The sequence below is a fragment of the Fukomys damarensis genome, unplaced genomic scaffold (genome assembly GCF_012274545.1).
Source record: "Fukomys damarensis isolate Sample0158 unplaced genomic scaffold, DMR_v1.0_HiC HiC_scaffold_15, whole genome shotgun sequence".
Classification (NCBI taxonomy): Eukaryota; Metazoa; Chordata; class Mammalia; order Rodentia; family Bathyergidae; genus Fukomys; species Fukomys damarensis.
Genome location: NW_022900927.1, coordinates 44,645,644 through 44,663,276, shown reverse-complemented (window position 1 = coordinate 44,663,276; position 17,633 = coordinate 44,645,644). Strand labels below are relative to the sequence as shown.

Here is a 17,633-nt window from a genome sequence, read left to right as displayed (position 1 = left end):
TTCTTTATCTCTTTAGTTTTTGGTACCAGGGATCAAATTTGGTCCTTGCACTTGCAAGGCAGATACCAGAACCACTGAGCTAAATCCCCAGCCCTGGAAGTGCTACTTAAAAGATAAACTTCATATATTAACTTGCTATTTTTACTTCTTTGTCTGAGAAATGTCTGTTCATTTCAGTTGCCCATTTTTGACCTATGTTTATAGCGGCACAGTTTGTAATAGCTAAAACTTGAAACAGCCCATTTGCTCATCAGTTGGAAACTGGATAAAGATTTGGTTTGTCTGTAAAATGGAGTACTATTCAGCCATAAAGAATGAGAAATTAGATTAATTCATAGGAAAATGGATATTTAGGATATACTCCTAAGTGAAATAAATGAGTCACACATGTGTAAATATCGGATAGTTTCTCTGGTGTGAAAAACTATAATAGTACACAAGATCCTAATGAGATAAATAACAATGTGAAATAGGAAGAAAAGGACTAAAAGTGTAGGGGAAGTGAGAAGGGTAGGGGAAAGGTAATAAGGGAAAAGAAAAAAATATAAAAAAATGAAAAAATGGAAATAAAGTGTTTGTAAATGGGGAGGGGAGGAGGGGGTGAAAGGAGGGCAGGGACAAGGGGAAAAATGAAAACCAAGACCTCTCGTGTAAAAGGTATAAGATCCGAATAATGAATGTAACTGTACTGTATACTTAAAATGTACCAATAAACTCAATGAGGGAAAAAAAGATAAACTTCATAAGTGTATGATGAAATTAACAATGAGTTTTTATAATTTTAGTCAGATAATACCATTCAAAGTCATTGTTTCTGTATATTTTTAAAAAATGATTGAGTAATGCTTCATCATTCCGAAGTCATATTTCCCATTTTAAGAAATGTATGCAAAATATTCTTGTTGTTTTATATATTTGAATTTGAAACAGTGATTTGTAATTAAAGTTTGTAAAATGAGCCTTCTTTGGTATTATGTGGTAACACAAGTAGCTCTCTTATAGCATTTGTATATTTTATAAGATTTATGTAAGTTTTCTCCCTCTAGTTCCAGGGACCATGTCTTTACTTGTTTTAGGCTGTAGCATCTACAATGACACTTCCACAAGATAATGGTTTTACACCAGTTACGTGAACAAATTAAAGATTACACATATAGAGGTTCATAGTAGAAGCTACAGTGAGAGATAATCTACAAGGAATCATAAATTTTGTCCCATACTAGACTTATTAAATGTGAGCTAAGAAAAAGTATTAGATTTAGTTCATTAGAAATGAAGCCAGATGGCAGGAATGAGGAATGAACAAGAGAGCACCAAGTGGAAATGATGAAGTCAGACCACTTGTTTCAAAAGTGTAGTTAAAGCAGAAGAATTCTAAAGAAGTGCAATAGAAGTAGATATACTAGAGTCATTTGTTTTAAAATCTTTAAATGTATGGGTAGATTATAATGTTGAAAGTTCATGCTCAAGAGTCCAGTGGAGATGCTGGAAGAAAGAGGAACCGAAGTTAAAAGGTGGAGTAACGCATGAAAGGAGATAGAAGATAAACATAAGGACACAGACACACTGAGATCCTTGGAAAGTAATAGATGCATTTTTGACAATTTAATTTAGAAGAAAGGTGAATGCATATATGTGTGTATGGTGAAGAGGGAAAAATGAAAGGGTTCGCTCCCAAATAAGAAAATTTAAAAGGAGATCCATGACATTTCTGGGTAGACAGTGTTTTCTGTCTGTTGCTATTGGTGATGACTTGCAGGAAGATCATTCTTTGTTTAATACCAGGAAGAAATATTCATATTATCATGTTGGAGATATCCCAAAAAAGTGGTTATTGTACAGTCAATAAGAACCCCTTAGCTGGGCATGGTGGCACACGCTTGTAATCCCAGCACTTGGGAGGCTGAGGCAATAGGATCGCTGTGAGTTCGAGACCAGCCTGGCCTACATAGTGAGTTCCAGGTCAGTCTCAACTACACAGTGAGACCTTGTCTCAAAAAAACAAAAAAAGAAAAAAAGAAAAAAAGAACCCCTTGCATAATGACTACATACATGCTCTTGAAATATTCCTCAGTGAGCCTTATTCAGTTATTACCCTTAGCCCTAACTACACAAGAATTTTCAGTGTTTTCCTCCAATAGTTTTTTCATGTAACTATATACATTCATAAAAACTTTATTGCCTGGAAATAAAAGCAATGGACTAACATTCTCTGAGTTATTTTTATTTGTTGACAATTACTTTTACTTAAATTATAATTATATGATCAAAAGAAAATCCATGTAATTAGAATATCATGATTTCTTTTATGACAACCACTTTTAGATTTATTCAACTTTTATATTTATATCACTGGATTTTCATAATTTTTCTCTGTGTCTTCTAGGCTGCCTTAATTTTATACAGTGATTGGTAACAATCTGTTATAAAATTTTATCTGAAAAACATGCAGACCTATGTTTTTCTTAAGAGATAACACAATCTTTTTTTTCCCTTTGGTACTGGGGGTCAAACTCAGGTCCTTGCTCTTGCAAGGCAGGCTTGTTGCCACTCAGCTAAATCTCCGGCCTAACAGTCTTAAGAATAAAAGAAGTCCTGTAATATTAACTTATCAAATGGTTTTTATCTTTCATCATATCTGTTTTCTTTCTCTAGCAAAAACATGTAAATACATAGTATTTGTTTAAAAGAAATTCTAGACAAAATTCTGAATGCATTAGATAGTCAGATAAGTAGATAAAGAAAACAAGCTATTTGGCACAACATACATAAATCAACTCTTAACCAGATATAAATTTTACTGGAAAAGCTAAGAGTTTAAACTAGCCTTAGAAACTAAATGTTAAGTGGGATTGGTGAGCTAAACTCTCAAAAGTTTGCGACAGCAGTCTTTGAAGTCTATGCGGTCCTCCGTGCACCTTGTCACGATTCTCGGTGAGACAGTGCTCTGGAAAAGAGAGCCTGTCACTGGATGATGGATATTACTGGCTACACTTTAATGGAATTAATTGGCCCTGTCCATGTTGCTTTTTATCACATCTCATATTATAAACCTTAAACAGAAGCATCCAAGTGTCAGAATGTACCAATACTCGTTACTAAAGATCAAAATAAGCATCTGGATTTTGCAGTGAAAGGCACATACTACTTTTCAGGAAGACTAGCTTGCCTATCCCTCTATTTATTACTCTTTTTCCTGACTTAGTTATATAAACCAGGCAGTGACTGCCTTATGTAACTTGCCAGTGAGAGCTTTCTAGAGAATTTTAGAAAACACACGAAAATCAGAAGCTTTGTACTTGTACACAGAAAGTGTAGGAACCGCATGAAGTCCCACTTTTTTTCTAACGAAAGAATATAAAGGAAAGAAAATGCAACTTCCTGGATATAAGAAAAGAACTAAGATTAATAAAAGGGTGTACAGATTAGAGGAATAAGTCTTATAGCATTCAGGGACTCTTTTCTTTCCTCCTGAGACCCACATTTCTATCATTTCTATTAATTATTAGCTATATTCTAATAGAAATGTTATGCCTCAGACTAGTAATATTAAATTAGCTGCTTTATTACAAGAGAGAAGAAGGACAGGAGACAGCATATTCTGTTTATGTAGTTTGCTCTTTGCAATCTTATGTAAGAGCCCCAGTCTGTGTCTCTTTTTTCCTGTATAAACCACAATAGAAATATATGCTAATGCCTTAAGAGAGCTCTTAAAATAATTTGTGATTGTTACACTTTAAAACTTAGTGAATTAAGAAAATCATTACACTAAAATATCTTGTATGTTGGTGTGTATGCATTCAATTTTTCATTTAAAAACAAAGTTCATTTATTTAAAAGTTATGCAAAAAGTCTTTTGTGTAGAAGGTAATATTTTGATGTCTATTCTTTCCTAATGAGAAGTCACAGTAAATACGTCAGTTGTTTTTAAATAGGTTTAGTATTCAAAAGCTTCTAAATTTTAGCTTGTAGGTTTGCTAAGAACTCATTTTCATCATAAGAGAATCTAAGGCACTAGAACTAAAGCTGAGGCTTAAAGTTAGTCTCTGTGATTCCAAATATGACTGCTTTCTTCTGTCCCTTGTTTCTGCTTCCTTATTAGTCTAAAGTTATGCAATGTTGAAAAACAGTAAAAGCAAGTTGTTGAAAATATTTAGGCTCAAGTAAAATATTTAGAGCTTTAATAGTAAGATCTGAGAAAGTCTTCTGTGAAAGTGAATTCAGTTCACTGTCTGACATCTAGTTGCTTCTACTGGCTTAAATAATTCAAGCCCATTTTTTAACAATAGGGTAATTTTCCTAATAAGTCTCCTAGTTCAAATCACATATGATTCTGCTAATATTTTGTAAGGACAATTAAATGGTGAGATCGTATAAACATTGTAACAATGCATGATTGCATATTACCTTTCAAGTATACTTCCAATCCACTGTGGCCATTTTGTCTCTGTGATTTTGATATTGTAAATATCTTAAGCATACTACCTATAATCTTTATACCTTTTCAAACACATTTTATATTTCTTACATTTCAGTCTGTCATAATTATATTTAAAATCACAGGTGTAAGTAAGTCAGTAAGTGTAAACAAGGCCCTTAATTCTTCACTGTCTATTAGTGCAAAGTATAATAACATGTGTTATATTTTGAGATCAAGATGACCACATAGGTCAAGCTATAAATTAGCATTTGAACTCTTTATTCCAAATAAATGAGTGTTCTTTGATATGATGCTAATTTATCTGTGCAGACATGTGTCAACAGCATTCTAAGGTTGAGGATGCAGGAAATGTGTCAGAAGATTGCAAAATAGCTAAGTGTTCATGTGAAATCCTTTAGGCAAGAAAAATTAATGAAATAAAAATTACTTAATACATATATTGACTTTTAAATTTTAAAGGGATTTATAACATTCCACCAAAAACTGTATGAAGATTTTTTTTCCTTTGATGTTTTAATCAAGTTCTTGATAACAGTGCAGTGTACCTCCTTCTAAATCTATGACATTGAATCACTAGAAAATGGAGTCTTCTCATTACTTAGGTATAATTTTTCATATGTTTATAGGAATTTACATAGGTTGAAGTCACAATTTTGATAATGTAACATGAAATCACTAACTTAATTTGTAACTCAAAGCATTTTTCTTCAGACGGAGGAAAATAAAATGAAATATAGTTCATTTGAAGGATCCATAAAAGACAACTCTTTGAAATTAGTATCATGAAACATATTTCTCATTCTCTAATACTCTTAATGCTTATAACACACACACACACACACACACACACACACACACACACCTCTACCACCAACCACACTCACACTCATTCTTAAAAAAGAGTATCAGGGGTCTTTAATGGTCTTAATCTCTGAAATGTTGTAAGCTATTTTTACTCACATTGTTTTTTCAGTTATGATAACTCAAATAAATTAACTCCTTCAGAGAACTGAAGGTTGGCATTCTCTGTGTGTTTCAAAGTTGCTTCATCTCTCAGAAAATATGTAATTTTGAAAAAGTTCAATGATTTCTTAATTTAAGGACTATTAACTCTGAGAATGTATTTAAAACATGAGATTAAGCTAGCCAAATAGCCATGGTTTGTAATTCAAGAACTTAGAAAAACTATGCTTTGTCTTGTGATGAAGGAATGATATTTTGGTTTTCTTAAAATAGAGCATAATCCTCTGAAAATGTCACTAAGATTACTGTGTGACAGAATTCAAAGACACATATTTATATCATGTGCTCAGTAGGTGTTTTTCCAGACAACTCCTGCTAGAAAGTAAACAGTAATCCATGCATCACCAGTTCTGTAAGACCACAAATACTTAGTATCAGGCTACATCATCACATATCGTGCAGGTATGTAGAGATGTCTTAGAAGTCATCCTAAACAGATCTTTTGAGCTACTCTTACCATCTTCTGCTCTCTTGGTTTCTTTGATGTGCATTACTCTACAGTTCTATGACTACATTGGGATTTTCTGTTCCTCCTCCACTTCCAGATTTCAGTATGCCAGGGCCTTCCTGTATTCCATGTAGATGTGTTGGACATGCTAAGTTGACTTATTTACATTTTGACTATTTGATTTTTCCAACTATTCTCAAGATTCTATATTAAATTATAATTTTTGTGAAAATATATTTGCCTCTGAGCAAAGGAGTACAGATCATACTAGCTACTCATTAACCTTTTCTTTCTAAGTGCTAGCTTAAGGTCCAAGTACTATATAGAGAACGTTTGGAAAATCGTGAATATGACTTTCTGTACATTTCATTTAGTCTAAAGAAAAACTAGGCATTAAATAAATACAAAGAAGAGTGAGTTATCTACATCTTTTTTAAAGAAATAAGCTACAATTTGAGAACCAGAATGTTTTACTTGATAAACCTGATAGAATCTCATCTTTAAGGTGGGTCTAAGTAAAATGGGATATTTCTAGAATAATATAATGATAACTTAAAAACTTTTTAAACATTACTACTCTACTAGAATTGCTAATTTTACACCAAGCCAACAACCTGTTCCAGACTCAAGCCTTGTATTGTGCCACCCTATATCTCTAATTTTGGAAGTTCTTTAGTTTAAAAAAATGCTTATTGTTTTTCTCAGTAAAAGTTAGTTAACATCCCTAACGTTTTGCTTCATCCTGAAGTGTGTATCTATGCACACTTTATACTTATCATTCACTTCTGATACTTTCAAAAATTCAATATGAATTTTGAATTAAATGTTAGCTGTTTCTCATATCAAAAAATCAATAAAATATTTAACATATTTTGTTATATTGATACTTTCCAATCCAGATAAATGTTATGTATGTCAAATAGCTAAATATATTTTGTCTCTCCAGTAAAACTAGTTTCTTTAATTTTTCTTCAAAATAAGTATTGTGATATTATATTTCTCTATGTTAATACTTTAAACTCAATTATGAGCATTAACAGAATAAATTCCTTCCTAAAGAAAATTTATGTTAATTGCTGCATGAAATTGATTAAAACACAATTTCATATTTTGCTCTGAGTTTTAAATAACAAAACTGAAGAGATCATGTCATCTGTTAAATAACAGGAAAATTAAATTGCACATATTTTTATCATATTGGTGAAAATACACATGGAAATGTTTCAACATATTCTTAAAAATATCACTAAAAGGTTTCATTTATGATGAAGTAGAAGAAAATATGCTAAATATCAAAAAAAGCGAATTCATTCAATTCTTGAAAACTCTAATACCATAGGCCAATCTCTGTGAAGCTTAATGTACATTTGTAAATTTTTCATAGAAACTTTCATCCAGATTAGGCCATGATTTTTCATTAAAATACCTTTCATGAGTCTTGATAATATTAGAGAAATAATTTATGACCAGAGAAATTGTACTTTCATTTTACAATTGATCATAGCCAAAAGGCCGAGAAGCAATTTGTAAGTTCATTTTAGAATAAGCACCGATCCATTCAAGACCATTAGTATTTTTAACTTTATTGTTCATTCAGTGAGCTAAATCCCACTGAATTTGAGAAGGCTCAGTTATCATCTGTTAGTATTTAACTCTGAGTAATGGCTTAGGCTAAGTATAAAGTATTTTCACAATTTAGCTTAAATCATAGAGAGAGGAAGTTACCTATTCACCTGAGCAAAGACTAACTTTAATGACAAATGGTGAAAATTGCTAAAATAATGCTCCTTTCCAGATCAAATGGTAGCCTTTCTGATGATGTTATGAATAAGAAGATATTAGCTCTAAAAATTACATTGACCAATTTAAAAGATTCTTCTATTAGCTATAAATGTCTCCAGTTTCTCATTCCTTATGGCTGAGTAGTACTCCATTGTATATATTAAAAAAAAAAAAATTTACTTTTTCCAGTCTCCAGTTGATGGGTGTTTGGGCTGTTTCCAAGTGTTAGCTATTACAAACTGTGCCATTATAAACACAGGTGTACAGTGAGGACGTACTCTTAAGTGAAATAATTAGGACACACATGTGTAAATACCATATAGTATCTCTGGTGTGATAAACTAAAAGTGTAAATAAGGATAAAAAATGTATAATTGATGTTATGTAATAGGAAGAAAAGGTCTAAAGGTGTAGGGGAAGTGAGAGCAGTAGGAGAAAGGTAAGAAGTGAAGAGAAAAAAAAGACGAAAGGAAAAAAATGAAAACAATGTCTTTGTAAATAGGGGAGGGTGGAGGGGGTGAAGGGAAGACTGGGGAAAGGGGAAAATAAGAATCAAGAGAAATCATGTAAAGGTACAAGATCCCAATGATGAATGTAACTGCATTATATACCTAAAATGTACCAATAAAAATAGTAAAAATAAAAGGTTCTTTTCTACCCTAGTCAAGAGAAGAATCTATTCAGGAGTCCTAACCAACATGAGTAGAAATTTGTAAGTCTTTAGTAAATTTTAAATGTTCTTTTAAGGTTGGGGATTTGGAGATTTGGAAAGTCTGTATTTCCAATTTCGGAAATATGGTGTATAGTATAGTACATTCCTCTATCACATTGTACATGAACTATGACTCTTTCATTAAGAACAAGTCAATGCCTGATTTCTGTTTTCTTAAGGATAAGAAAGTACATGACAGAGAACTCAGTCATTATTTATGATATAAAAACATGTGAATTACAAGTTTGATTTTTTTCTAGGAAGCCTGTGATTACCTGGTTGATGGATTGAATGATAGATAACACATGTAATGTAGTTTCTCCAAACTACCTACATCATCAAAAAATTGCTTAAGTTGTCTTACTATTGAGGGCTGATAGGATCATATTTTCTAAACAGGAAACTACTTTTTAACTCATGTAAAATTTAGTTAAAATTTTAATTTATAGCCTTATTAAAGTGATTGAATTTGTTCTAATATGTATCAGCTTTACAAGTTACACATATAAAAATATGGATATCCCAACTACTAAATATGAAATCACTGAAGATGCATAGTTTTCATTTTAGAATAATGCAAAACATGAAAACAAATACTGAGATTTCTAATTAACAGAGATTGTGATGAATAACTTAGATATTGAAGTTTCTATGTTTCTTGGAATTTCTAATGAACTGTTTTTCAAGTCCTCTTATTATCATACATGTTTTATAATATAATATTTCCAGAGTGTATATATCTTAGAGGTAGTAACATTGATTGGTATTTCAATTTTCAAATGAATAATAATGTTTCCTTTATGAACTTTTAATCAAATATCTCATTCATACATGTTCACTAAGTTCCTGCCCTTGTAATTAGCTGTATGATTCGTCTCATGAGGTTAACAACAAATAAAAATAAAAATTATTGCAAAGTGTAATTTACATTCAGAAAGGACAAGATATAATATGAGAAGTATTTACTATACTATAGCTTCTCCCCTATCCCTGAATAAACCTTATGCATTTTCAAAGTACTATTAGTTCTTTACTTTAACTTTTAAGGTGCCAGTCAAACTTAGGAAATAATTTTACCATGAGTTATTACCAATAATTACCATTTGTTATATTACAAATTCATTATTTTAAATTCAAAATTGTTTCCACTATGTAACTTTTTAATATTACTTTATTAATTAAAGAATAGATATTTCAATGCTTAAAATTCAAGCAGTTATAGAGAATCAATTTCTTAGAATTTTTGTTCAGAATATTCATGTAGCCCTTGGTATAGTCACAGATTAAGCAGCACACTGAATAAGAGGGGAATTGAATTAAATCAGATATTGTTATCTCATGAAATTAAGGTTGTCCAGTGTTTTTTGAGAACATTTTTGGGGAGGAATAAAATGGAGACTATTTGGGTGTGGTGGTGCATGCCTGTAATCTCACCATTTAAGAACGCTGAAGCAGCTGGGTCAGCTTAATGACTTAATGAGACTTTGACTCCAAATTAAAAAGAAAAATAAAGGCTAGGGTTGTAGCTTAGTGTTTGGGCCCTGAGTTCAATATCCACTACTACCAAAAGGAAGAAAAAAAAAAAAGACAGAGAGAGTATAATCAAGGATGCGACAAAAGATATGTGAAGACACTTATTTGAAGAGATATCCATAGAAGCAATTTTAAATACTATTGTAAAATCAGCATCTTACAGCGTTATGTAGAGAAGTAAATGTAGTTGAATAGAAAAATAATGTTATGGAACTGTAAAAACCTAATCCAAAAATAGTTTACTGTATTATTACAAATTATCTTCTCAACATAAAAGAATTGTAATATGATGACTTAACTATATTTAATAATACAATACCCAAAATAAAGTACAACATATTTCATTTTGGATGTGCATGAATGCAGAATTTGGGTTCTCATTTACTCTTCAGTTATACCACAAACTTATTGAACATCTAAGCGTGCTGTCTTATTTATGGCCTTGAGGTGTGGACATCAACATCAAGTTCAGAGCATGTATTTCCAGCCTTATCATGGCTCATGCCTGTAATTTGTGTTCATCTAGTAAAGATGGTAAAATCTTTCATAATATTGTTCACCCTTCTACGTGACAATTCCAGTGACATTTTTCAATCTATATTTTGTCTCTCTACATCAGTTATCACTCTTGATAACTCCCTCCTTGAACTTTTTCATTAGGATTCTAAGACAGTTTGATGATCCATTTTTTCAGATTTTTTCTGAGATGCCTCCCTCTCTTTTACCATTTAATACTACCAGGCTTTCTTATGGTCCAGTCCTTAGGCAACCACTTTTCCCTTATATGTTCTTAATTTGTATTTTTATTGCAATATTTACTTTCATTCTCCCTGCTGTACTAAGGACATAACAAAGACACTTTCATTCTGTTCCTATTAATGCTACTAAAGAACTAACCTAAATATCCCAAGTGTGCAGCAGTATCTGCACAACTCAATTGCCAAATTAAAAACCACAACTTGATTTTCATATGTTGCTCTGCATAGTTACCTCAGACAGAAACTCCAGTCCACTGAAACTATAGTCCTAGAAGGTAATCCGCAAATTTCGTGTTGTTCTTTCCGCCACCTTACATAGACCTTTAAAATATATCACTCTAATCTCTTACCTTTTGTCTTATTGGATCATGTCATTTTGAGTATATGTTGCCAGATATAACTCATTATTATTTTCCCACCTTTACAAATATTCTCCCCTGGGCCTGGGATGCCTTAAACTCCTAAGTGCCTGGTAATTTCTCATCTAACCCCTGACGCAGCACAGATGTTTTCATCAGTGTGCGTCTTCCCCCAATCCCCAAGCTCACGAATCCCTGGATTTTTCTCTGCTACTTGAATCCCCCATAGATCTCTACTATTGCACTTGGTACATTCGCTGTAACCTTTTCACTTGTCTGTCTTCCTAACTAGACTGAATCATGAAAGGACAGAGGTTTGTCATTCACTCCGTATCTCTGGTGCGTACTGCCCAGTAATTGGTCTATGTGCTCTAGATTTAAGATATATTCTGAAGACTAAATTATTTCTATACCAAGAAGTTTAAAGAGTCTTCTTAGGAATCTTCTCTGCTTTAAAATATTAGACAAGTCAGGAAAGATATAAATAGATAAATAACTTTACATGATCATTTAATCAGGTATCCATATGTGGAATGAGAAAAATAGAGATTCCTATAGGAAAGTGGTTAACTGGACAGCAATAAATTCTCTGTAATGAGGAGGCAGACAACTGAAAAGATTATAGAATACGAATGTCTTATACTCTGATTTCTGTTAGTTTATGGATACTATTTCTTATTCTGATATTATAATTATTTATACTCATGTGAATCATGGCTTGGATATATGCAAGGGAAAGGGGTATATTAAAAATCTAATATGATAATAACATATAACTAACCAAGTTATTATGTTAATGTAAACATATATTTAAATATAAAGGAGCAATGCATTAGACTTCCCACAGGACATGGTATAAGGACAGCATTTGATATTATTTAACTCTCAACAGGAAAAAAACCAGTATAGAGAGCTAAGTCATATTTGTAAGGAAATGAAAAGTTCTGTCAGTTCTTATAGTGACTATAATGTAAACTGAATGTTTAAAAATATATTTCCTTAGAATATAAATAATTATTTACTAGTCAATGTAAAAGCTGTGTTTCTAATTATGAATTATAGTGGCTGATTGCTTTCCAATTCAGCATATTATTCTTTCTCAATATCATACAAGGACAGGAAGTGCTAGGAAAATTGGGGCAAAGCTAGGACTGTACATAAATGCAGTAGTAATAAATCTATGTGCCAAAGCTTTTCCCAGAGAGGCAGATAGCTGTGAAGGATACATTTGGACTGGGACAAATGGGAGAATGATTCACTGCTTGTGTGAAGGCAAGATACAGCTTGAAGACACTAACTTTTACTATGTATTTCTCTTGCATTAAAAGCACCCTTTCCTTATATTTCTGCTAATATCAATCTTATAAACCAAAGCTTAGTGACATAAATATTATCATTTAAAATTTAATATAGCTCCATAATAAACACCTGGCTTTTAACTGTACAAAAGCATGCAATATATGCCCGTTGGACAAAAATAACTATATTTTGTAGAAGGCAAATAAATTCCGTACATAATTTTCTCAATGCACTTCTTTTGTTTCATTTCTGGGGGACTGTATTATCTTCTTGCATGAGACTGCATTTGATTTTCTTTCATTAAATTTATGGGTACTTCTTAGGTATACAGTACAGTTACCTTCATCAATGGGATCTTGTACCTTTACGTGATGTATCTTGGTTCTTTCTTTCCCCGCATACCCCTTCTCTCCATTCATACCCTCCACCCTTCCCTATTTACAAAGACTTTGTTTCCAGTTTTTCCTTTTCTCGTATTTTTTCTTTTCCTTTCCCTACTCTTCCCACTTCCCTTACTCCTTTAGTCCCTTTCCTCCTATTTCAGATTATCAATGATAACATTTGAAACTTATTTACACTTTTAGTTTTTCACACCAGAGAAACCATTCCATATTTACACACAAGTGTCCTATTTATTGCATTTTAGAGTATGGCCCCAATATGCATTTAGTGATAATGAATCTAGTCTCTTATTCTCTCTTCTTTTTTTTTTTTTTTTTGTCCTGGGAATTGAATGCAGGTCCTTGCGCTTGCAAGGCAGCTGAACCACTGAACTAAATCCCCGGCCCTCTACTCTCTTGTTCTTTATGGCTCAGTGGTACTACATTTTGTAGAAAAACCACACCTTCTTTATTCAATCTCCGGTTATGGACAATTGTGCTGTTTCAAAGTTTTAGTTGTTACAAATTGTGCCACTATAAACATGGGCGCACACACATCACTGTGGTATGATTCTTTTAATTCTTCTGGAAAGATAGCCAGCAGAGGGATAGCTGGGTCAAATGGGACCTCTAATCCTAGGTTTTTGAGGTATCTCCATATTGTTTTACTCAGTGGTTGTACCAGACTGCACTCCCACCAACAGTGGAGAAGGGTTCCTTTCTCCACACAACCCTGCCAGCATTTGTTATTGTGTGATTTCTTGATAGCAGCCATTCTTTGTGGGGTGAGGTGGAATCTCAGTGTTGTTTTCATCTGCATCTCTTGAATGACCAGTGATGTTGAACATCTTTTCATAATTTTATTTGATACTTTTACTTGTTTATCTGAGAAGTGCCTGTTCATTTCAGATGCCCATTTTTGAATCAAGTCTTTATATTTGGGAGGTCTTAGTTTTTTGAGTTCATTATATATTTTAGGTAGCAGAACTTGGTCTGAGGAATATTTGGTAAATTTTTTTCCCACATTGTAGGTTGTCTCTTAGCTCTTTTGATGGTTTCTCTTGCTGTGCAGAAGTTTTTTTAAAAGATGAGATCCTAGTTGTTGATTCTTTTTGCTAGTTCCCATGCTACTGAGGAATTGTTCATAAAGTCTTTTCCTATGCCAATGTCTTCAAGAGTTCTACCTAACTTATCTTCCAGCAAGTTTAGTGTTTCTGTTTTAATATTTAGATCTTTAATCCACTTGGATTTTAGTTTAGTGCATAGTGAAAGATAGGGGTGCTGTTTTAATTTTTTCTGTTTTTTTTTTTGATAGGGCCTTGCTATGTAATCTGAGTTTGAGAAATATAGTATGTAAAATTTTAAATGTTTCATACACTCTCATAGTATTTTTAATTTTGCAAATAAATATTTTAGAAACCTACATATAGTTGGATAATAGCCTAACATTAATATATCATAGTTTATTCTGCTTTGAACAAATTTAAAAATCAAAATCTTTATGTGAAAATCCAGAAGTTCATGTAGGTAATCTTAATATCAAGTTTTGAAATTGTAATTAAAATAGAAACAAAGCCCATGTTTTTTCTTTTAAGAATAAAAAAGCTTTTGGAAAGGGATGAAGATGATCTAACTTTTGATATATTCCAGAGTTGCTGACAATCACCTCTTCCTCTGGCCCAGATAGAGCTTAATGGTTAAAAGCCTTGGAATCAGTGAGTTTTAGGTTTCCCTACTACTTTGCTTTTTCAGGTTTTGGCTTTAAAATGAGAAAATATAAATAACTTCCTGCGATTGGGAAATGGAGTGAGACAGAATATGCATAGCACATTTAATCTATAGGCACATGACCGGTGTTCAAGCAATGTTAACCTAATGGCTGCCAGCCTCCTTCTTAATGGCAGACTGAAATCTTACTGCCACTGTTGCAGTTGTTTAAATCAACATAACTACTTCCACACTCTCTCACACTTTTAAATTAACAATTCTTTGTCAGAAAAATACAGTGGCATTCTGTTTCATGTCCTGGTTCATTTCACTTTTCCTAGGTACTAATTATGGTTGATATAATTACAAATCAGTCATTACTCCTCTTTTTATTGAACTATTAGTCACATTAAATTTTCATAGATTGCTAAAAACAAAAAAATACCCTTACAAGACATCGTATTGGATTTGAGCTAAATTCCCAACTTTTTTTGTTCTTTGACTAATTCCTGCTTCTTCTTCAATCAACTGTAACACTTAACCCTTTAAGGTTAGTAAGTTCATGGTTATTTTAAAGTACCAATGCAAAATTTTGTTTCAGACCGAGTCTCAGAGGTGGACTTTTTAAACATGTTTTTAAATTAATTTTATTGCATTTAATATATACACTGTCATTCATTGTTGGAAATTTGTACCTTTCCATAGTCAATCTTGGTTCTTATTTTCCCCCATTCCTCAACCCTCCCTTCAACCCCTCCCTCCCTCCCTATCTACAAAGACTGTGCTTCCATTATTTTTCATTTTCTTATATCAATTCTATTCCCTTCTTTCGATGCTTAAATTTGATGTTATTTAAAATGTGTGACTGATCAATATAGCATTTATTACTCAGAAATGCAAATGAAACCTGTAATTTAACTTTTCAGTTAACATGGCACGAGTGAGTATAATTTCAAAAAGTATTATAATTTTTCTAAAAGATAAATGTGGCTTATTAAGGACAAATAATTTTCCTTCCAACATCAAAATCTAGGTGCTGGAAAATATTATTTCCTTTTCTATTCCAGCACACCCACCCCAGCATCTGCCACCCATCTCACTGCCAGACTTAAGGCATGATTAGGAGCTGAGAAGTCACAACCTGCTAACTCTTTCCACACTAGAGAAGAAAACAAACAGAGAATCAAAAGATACCTGAACTAGCAGTCATCACACTGCCCAGTTCTCACAACCCATCCATAATAAATACAGAGCTTTTGGGGGGATACCGGGAAACTCAGGATCTTGTGCTTTCCAGACAAGCGATAGAACCACTGAGCTAAATCCCCAGCCCAATACAGAGCTTTCTAATGCAATACTCTTCTATTTCCTAAAGCTAAATTTATGCAAAACATAATCCATCTACAGAAATATTTTTTAAAAATCAACATAATGTAAAATATAAAAGAATCATAAACAAAAATTATGCATAGTAAACACCATATATTTTAATATACAATAATGACCCAGTTCACAAATGCTTTTGTTTAGTTCACAAACAGAAGCCTTTGGAAAAAATTTTTTTCTGTGCTTGAACTCAATATCAGGTAATGAAAACTTCCATGACCATCTTCCTCAGAATCCTGGAATTAATTAAGTTCATGAACGAAGATATCACTGAATTCATCCATGACCAGCCATAATTAATTCATTAGTTTATTTTACTCATACATATAATTTCCGTGAATGCAATAGATAAAGTGTATCACTGGAAACTCAAGTCATTAGTAGTGAGGCTTTCCTAGGCATTTTTAATAAAATCAAATCACCTATTTGTGTGTGATAATTCTGTTTCTGAGAAAGTCATTGTATGTTAAAACAGTGTAAAGATATTTATAGTTATGCAATTGTGCATACAGAACCAAATTAAGTGCTAGATTCAAATTTTTTCACTTATGTGACTGTCTGAAGATACTTTCCAAAGTTGTGCAGAATTACCCCATGCAATGAAGAATCTTCCCTTTATCATAATGGCAATAATCAGCCCCATAAAACACAGAATGGAGCACCATTAATACTCCATTAATCACTCCATTAATATAGCCTTAGCATATTCTAATTTTGTGGATTGTTATCATCTGTGCTGGAGAAGAAAGTGGCCTGTATCATAGGAAAATTATATCTTATTTCTTCATCTCTTGAAAATATGAATTCAAGTGTGAAGGTCTTTCATTTTAGAATAATTTATATTTACAGAAAAAAATGTAAAAGTAGTATGGAAAATAACCCACACTTACTTTACCTAATATTAACATCTTATCCTTGTACAGTATATCTGCCACAATTAATAAACCAAAATTGATACATGTTTAATAATTAAATACTATATCTTATTCACATTCCATTAGCTGTTCTAGGGCTAATGTAATTTTCTGTTCCAAAATCTTCCTGAATATCACGTTGCCTTCAGTTGTCTTATCTTTTTAGTGTCCCCTTAGCTCTGATAGTTTCTCAAATGTTCCTTGTTTCTTTTTTTTAATGTCGCTTGTTTTTGATTACACTGAAAGTTCTAAAGTATACTGTCATGTGTTTGGAAGAATATCTCTCAATTTGTATTTGCAGATATTATTGTCATGATTATAATAGAGTTAGGATTGAGGAGGACTGAGGAGACAAAACACTGCTACCACCACATCATATGAAAGTGTGTACTCGCATTGTTGAATGTCACTGTTGATGCTAACCCTAGTCACATCAGACTTCCTCACCATAGTTACCCTTTGCCCCCTCTTTCCATACTGCACTATTTGGAAGAAAATCACTATATATGATTCCTCCTTAAGAGTTTCAATATCTGCATAAATTATTATTATTTATTTCTCACTGAGTTTATTGGTACATTTTAGGTATACAGTACAGTTACATTCATCATTGGGATCTTGTACCTTTACGTGACAGGTTTTGGTTCTCATTTTTTTCCCCTTATCCCTGCCCTCCCTTCACCCGCTCCTCCTTTCCCTATTTACAACTACTTTGTTTCCATTTTTTCATTTTTCTCATTTTTTCATTATTTTCCCTTGTTACCTTTCCTCTACCCATTTCCCATTAGCCTACACCTTGAGCCCTTTTCTTCCTATTTCACATTGTCAATTACATCATCAGGATCTTATGCATAAATTATTTTGAATTCTGCAAATCTTTATAAGATTTTT

General features: G+C 32.5%; 1 protein-coding gene across 33 annotated transcripts in view; it reads left to right on the top strand.

The window, feature by feature from the left end:
• Ppfia2 (PTPRF interacting protein alpha 2) overlaps positions 1-17,633 on the top strand; it is a 458,820-nt gene that overhangs the window by 183,736 nt on the left and 257,451 nt on the right. The gene's annotated exons all lie outside the window — the stretch shown is intronic.